Below are 7,307 nucleotides of genomic sequence, written 5' to 3'. Positions count from 1 at the left end.
TATATAGTATATAATATAGTAGTAGTAGTAGTATATATATATATATATATATATATATATATATATATATATATATATATACGTCCAGAATCGTTTTGACAACTTTAAATTTTATGTGATAACTTTGTATGTCTTCTTTATTTTGCATAATGCGTAATTTATTGTATAGGAAAATATTATATTTGTATATTTATTTGTGACATGATTATACGATACCTTATTTATATATGACATGATATACAATACGTTTTAAAAGAAGCTTTCTCTCAATAATTTTAAAGACAAAGATACTCAAGATATTCTCGCGTAATTTACAAATAGAGTATCCAATAACTGCAAATATACACTATCGCATTTCAAATGTTGATGATGAGATTTTTTTTATGAAAATAGAACAGTCTTTATCCTTGACCACATTACTTCTTTTGCAGCGCGTATATAATTTTTGCGCTACTCAACGTTTTCTTTCGCCTTCTGTAGCTTTTTCATTGTCAACTGTTTAAACATTTCAGATAATTAGTTTTGTTACCATTTAAATAGGAATTATACCGATAAAAATAAATGCGAGAACAAAATGAATTCTCTGGAAACGATTCTTATGAGAATGTTGGCTATTTCTTTTTTCAAAGCATATTTTTATAAGATGATTGCGATATTGCAACATAAATACTGTTTTCGTATATTATATAATTAATTAACTGCATAATAAATTGAGATAAGATACTCTCGATATATTATTATTTCATACGATTTATTATTATTTCATACGATTTATTATTATTGATTGTATAATCTTGTTGCTAGCCGACAGCGTATTTTTACGATTTGTGCGGAAAATTAGAAAATGGGTAACCGACGTGACGTGGAAACATTCAAAAGAGGATTTTGAGAAGTACGATTCAAATCGAGAGATAAAAAAATGGATCGAACTCCTTGCGGGTTACGTATATTCTGATATTAGTCGCGCCGGTATATCAAATTTCAACATACTGTCGTATAAGTTCACCGAATATTTTATTGGAACACAAGTATTACGTCATACCGTATATGTCATACTGTTAATATTGATGTCGAATCGGGCGGCACAAATATGTAAAGTAGCAAAAGGAAGATGAAGAAAAAGTACATTTCAAATAAAAGAACATCTCAAGGAGAATTCCACTATTCATATTTCACAAACGAAAAGGAATTCGCGTCGAAAGGGTCTTTACGATGTTTTCGCTTTCTCGAACAGAGTTGATCTTTCAGGTTTTGAGTTTCCAGCACAAATATGAATTTTTTATATTTTTCTTAGAACGCTAATTATATACATCATAGAGAGCAATTACGAACTTACTCCGACAAATTCTTATATAATATAGTTTTTTAATATTATATATTATTATTTAATATTATATAATATATACTAATTGCATATGTCTGCAATTATGAAGAAAAAACAAGAACGTGTATTTCGTAACATTTTACATTTTTTGCGTAATAAAAATTTTGTGATTGCTTGCATTCTAAGGATGCATATAAGAATAAGAAGTGAGAAATATTCATATCAATTACATGTTATGTGATGTTCCGTGAGTTTTTTTTGCAAACGTCGTATTTATTAAATATTTTTTGTAACAAAAGATGCAACTTTGTATATTAATAAAACAAAGACAAGAATAAATATATATAACAAAAAAAAGTAAGAAAGTAAGGATATAATAGATATGAAAAAATATAATATATGAATAAGATATTATATAATATATATATAATATATATAAAATAGAAATTCTAGGCGGTCTACAATTGTTGTATCTTTTTACTCTGACTCATGTATGTTTTTTGAAAATTTTGCTTTCCATTCGATTGTTCTTTCTGCTGTCATCAGATCTCCTATAATATCCGAGGTTTCACATGTACTACTTATATCAAGATTTCTCGTTTCTACTATTCTTTAGAACATACTCAAGTTGTCGCAAGCATTTTAGTTATTTCGCAAATGAAATAAAAGTTTGTTGTTATACAATAAATTTATTTGATGGTTATTATATGATATTGTAAAAAATCAAATCGTTGATCTGATTTGAAAGTATGAAATATTTTATCATGAATATTTATAATTATTAAAAAAGAAATTTGTATATACCTAAATTCAGAGCAAGAAATATATATCTCTCGATGATTTTCAGTCGCTTAAAAATATTTGAAAGATAATACTATAGTTATATTACAAAAATTTTTTAATTTCTTTGAATCAAAGGGTTTTTTCGATTTTTGAAAACAATGATGCAAATTAAATTGCATTAGCACGTCAAGTTTCCAAAATAATAATTGAGATTAAAAAATTCGCAAAAAATGGCTTTTTTCGTGCATTTTGACTTTTTTTGTAAAAAAAAGAACGTTATTTTGAAATTCTGAAGTCATAAATGTCATAAATGTTTATTCATCTTCTGTAAAATGTACTTTTTTCAAATTTCAATATCTTACTTTTAGCAGGGATGTATCGGATATCCAGACAGAATGTAAGATCGGATATCTGAGAAAGCAATTTCTTCGAAAAAAATGTCTTAAAAAAAAACCTATAGAGAAAAAAATTGTAATTTTGCAATAAGTATAAGATATTGTATAAGATATTATAGCATTAATGAATATGCATAAGGAAAGCCCAGGCAAAATGGGACGCCTTGGATAAAGCGAATATTTTTTATTTTCGTTTATCTGAGATTGCGCTATGTGTCTCTAACAGTTGAAAGAATAACCGATCAGCGATGCTATAAAAGTACGAAATGACATTACGTTCGTTTCTATTTAATAAAGATATATAGAAAATTAAGTGTTTTCTTGCGATTTTTCTTTAGGTACATAGTTTAATTATTATCTGTAATTGTTCCTTAATCAATGTGAATGATTTTTTTATAAGAATTCTGTGTCTTTAAATGTATATTCGAGGTTAAAATTTTTCAATTGGTACTTCAACTTGTTCTAACCTTTCTAAATTTGCGCCAGGTAGGTCCTTTGGGCAAAGCGGGTGGAAACAAAGCGGATGATCCATCCTCTTTATTTGGTATATGATTACAATGAAAATACTGGGAATACGATTTTTCGAGTGTATGAAAGACACGTGTTTATTTACATTTCATTTTTGTTTATTTTTTGCCACAATGCAGTATGATTTGTTTATGACTGATCCAATGCAGTCATTGCATCAAATGAGTCCATGAAGACTGCACTACATAGAGGATTTGATAACTACTTTTGTAACGATTGCCAAGACTGATTAATCTAATTTTTTAAATTTCATTTGCATTGCTCGAGTAATTCATTCGCTTTTCTTAGGGTCAAGCAAAATGATTCTCTTTTTTGTTTGTTTTAACTAACGACATATTAATGTTCAAGTTTTTTAATTTATTTAAATTTTATTTCAAAGTTAAGTCTTTAAGAGATTTATAAGAATAAAAATGGTTTCTGATCTCAATTTTAATTGTGTCATTTTTTCTGCTCAATCTTAATTCATTCACATTGCTCGATTCCCCTATTTATTTCTAGAACATTTGTTCAAGAAAAAATCAACAATTTTGTGATATAAAATTTCAATTGGATACATTCCCAGATATTCATGATGGAATAGTAAAAATGTACCGGATTCTTTTAGGATATCCGATGAATCCCTGCTTTTTAGCTATGTTAAGAAAGATGTACTAGAATTTTACTTGCGGCATCACACATATATTTTCAGCATTCAAAAATCTATAAGAAACATTTGATCCAATTTAAAGTAATTTTTTGTTGTAATCATTTAATTAAATTCATTTAATTAATTTAAATAAATGTGATAAAGTGCTTTAATAAACAATAAATAAAAAGAGAACACACTCAGGATATTCATGGCGCAATGTTACATTAAAAATTTTTACGTCAAAAGTAAAATAAAAAAAATATCAATAATAAAAATATTTAATTAAATTAATTCAATTTAATTTAATATTTTTGTTATTGAAATCATTTTCGATTATTAGTATAATTTAAATATATTAATTTTTATGTTGTAGAGAAACTGTTAAGTTTTTGTTTCTTTTTGTTCTGTTAAATAGTCAAAAATAGAATGTATTTTGTAACCGTAATGAGTTTCCTGTTTTAGCTTCTGTGTTTTTCCCTCTATTAGTAATACTACTGTATCCGTCGGTGTCGGGGTTGAATCGCGTCCCGTATAAATCTGCATATATTTTGATGTTTGTTGGCACTGCTTCATTGCAAGCGGCATTTAGCTTATAACGCGTAAGACTAATGAAACTGATGGTGCTTAAATAATATATATTAAAATTAACGACACGGTAATAAACAAATATCATATTATTAGCGGTAACGATATTGAGAACATTATTCAACTAACTTGTATATTTTACGATAATTATTTTGCAATAATCAATGCCAGCAGTGTAATTGAATATAAATTCATCTCTGTATATCTGTTAACATTAAAAGTGTGACCTTTATTTATAAATGCGTAAATATTAAGCGGATGGGAATATTATTACAAAATTTTTAATGAAGTATAGTTTATAGATTTATTTTTTCGAGTTTAAAATTACGATGTAACGAAGAAAATTATTTTATATTTTTTTCCATGCTACTATTGCTTTTCCGCTTTCAATAATTACATCCCATCAATGTTTTCTCTTAACGTCTACAAGATATGAAAATCCCATATAATGAAAATCTCGAGATTATAGTTAATTTTGTAATCCGTGGCGGATTATAGGTTTATTAATATACCAAGAGATTTAGTAAATTCCGTTTAACGTGATGTTACGGCGTTGACGTCGTTGCGTTTATCACATACCAAGCTGAATTCCATTTTATCGATTGCGTAAGCGATATCTATCTCTTCGAATCTGGGATTTTTGCAAATCCGTAAATCGTTTCGACACTTCCAATTTAGATGCATATTTCACTAGTTTTCGTATTTATTACGCTGATATCATGGTGTGCGCAGATATCGTCGACTCTTTCGATTTAACGTGGATGACCGATAACAAAAACGTGCGAAATCGCGTATTGTTTCAGTAATGCTTAAATTTCAATTTATACTCGTCACGAAACTTCATAGTCGCACATGAATTAATTAGCTTGTTATAGTTAACTAACAGTTTATTCTGTATTTTGGCGAAAACGCATTAATAAACTCGCTAAAAGTTGCAAGTTGAACATCAATTTAAATCTCTGTTGGAAAAGTAATTCCGTTGGAGAAATGCTTCTATAGATGATTTTATTGATACTTGTATATTCTATTTACATGATTCTTAATTTGCATAATAATTCTTTTATTTATCATTTCTCTGTGAAATTGCACAGTTGCAATAATACATTTTATCTTTTCCACTATTCAGTTATAAGGAAAAATAATTTTGTAATTTTTCGAACAATTCTTTTGTGAAAAATGTTATTTATTTAATTTGTATTATTTTGGCTTGGTTTAAATTATAATATTTTTCAATAGAAAGAAATACATAATAAATTATCATATTAAATATTATATCTTATCCAACATTGCTTCGAAAATAAATTAAATTATTACGAATTATAATGAAATATTTAATTTTCATTTCTATTTAAATCGAGATTGAGTTTCAGAGAGTTAAAAAACAATGATTATCTTTTTGAGAAGACTCAACATGCATATAATCGTATGCAGAATATGTGAATGTGTAATCTGGATGTTCACATTCAACACTTGCTGTGATTAAATACATTCAACTTGCAGCTGGCTAAATGAAAACATTGTTCTACGCTGAAATAAAAAAAGTCTGGTTGCATTAATTAGAATTTTAGTTGTGATAATCAAAATTTTGATTGACATGATCAAAATCTTCTTTGTTCATTTTTAATCAGAAAATTTTCTCATTTCTCATTTCTTCGTACTCTTATCAAATTCAATAATATTCAATAATCTCTATATTATTTTGTCTTTCTTTAATATTTGATGGACAATAAGGATAAACTCAAGGATAAACTGATGCTTACAGAACGTGAAAACGGAACTCATTCATAATGAAGCATATTCTATTGATGGAATAATAAATATTATATAAATTATAAAACTTTAATTTTAAGCTCTGAAATTATAAACTATAAATTATAAACTAATAAAGTTCTGAAGAGAGAGATGTAAAAAATCAGAAAAGAAATTGAATCAGTAATTTATCTATTGATTGATTTCTTTGTTTTATATAAATATTAATTAAAGAGGACTTTATATAAATTGCTTTTGTATTCTTGTGATAGAGGTATAATATTGCCATACACAAGAATCCATTAGTCTATTTTAGTCATCGAATCGTGTAACTTCGATAGTTGCAAATTTCGCGACTAAGATCATTGAGCGATCAGAATTAATTAATCCGATAACATGTAAGTGCATAGGCACGTGAATATTAAGGATTTTGAGGATTTCGCGCGCACGTATGGACCTTACGCTACGATACTATCTCTGAACCTCTTAAATTATTCAGGATGACTATTAGATGCAAGCTTATAAAATCTAGCAATAAAATAGCTTGTATAAAATCTAGCAACAAAATATGATTTTTACGATATTTGATTACATTGTTGCTTTATGTGAAATTCAATTTAATTTGAAGTAGTTTTATACTTTTAGTAGGTGTTGAATTTCAATTATTTTAGAAATATTAAGCGGTATTTATTTCTTTTTAAAATACAAATGTTACAAATTTAACTTTTAGCGGCTTAGTAATATAATTGACTAATGTTTTATAATTTTATATATGCAATTTGAATAAATGTTTTTGTTGAATTATATTTTTGTATTGTTGCAATCATGTTTATTATTGATATTTACTTATAGTATTAATAATAAATATTTAACAAAATTAATTAATATGAAATTAATTATCTAACGTAATTAGAATAATTGATGTCTTTGTTACAATGAATAGATATGAGTTGTGTATTACAGACTTAACGTGCCCTAAATTTGTGCGTAACTTAATCCTATCTATCAATTAGTCATATTGACATTATTGAGTTGTGTCAGTTTTATATGTGTACGATCACATGACATGTATCTTAGGAAGATTGACTGCTTGTGACTTCCCAAAGTTTCTTCCAAGAAAAAATATCGCTGCGGAAAAAGTTCACGATAGCGCAACTTTTCTTAAAAGCTTTCTTCAGTCTATTATTTGTCTTGACGTTGTAATCAATCTATTATGTCGCATCTCCACAAATATATACATGTGTATATATATATATATATATATATATATATATATATATATATATATATATATATATATATATATATATATATA

The 7,307-nt window shown here is 26.6% G+C and overlaps 1 protein-coding gene across 1 annotated transcript in view; it reads right to left on the bottom strand.

Moving 5' to 3' along the window:
* The window catches only part of LOC105627318 (phosrestin-2-like), a 45,087-nt gene that overhangs the window by 36,010 nt on the left and 1,770 nt on the right, over window positions 1-7,307 (bottom strand). The gene's annotated exons all lie outside the window — the stretch shown is intronic.

This window comes from Atta cephalotes, assembly GCF_000143395.1.
Source record: "Atta cephalotes unplaced genomic scaffold scaffold00008, whole genome shotgun sequence".
NCBI classification, from domain to species: Eukaryota; Metazoa; Arthropoda; class Insecta; order Hymenoptera; family Formicidae; genus Atta; species Atta cephalotes.
This window is presented reverse-complemented; position numbering and strand designations above follow the sequence as displayed.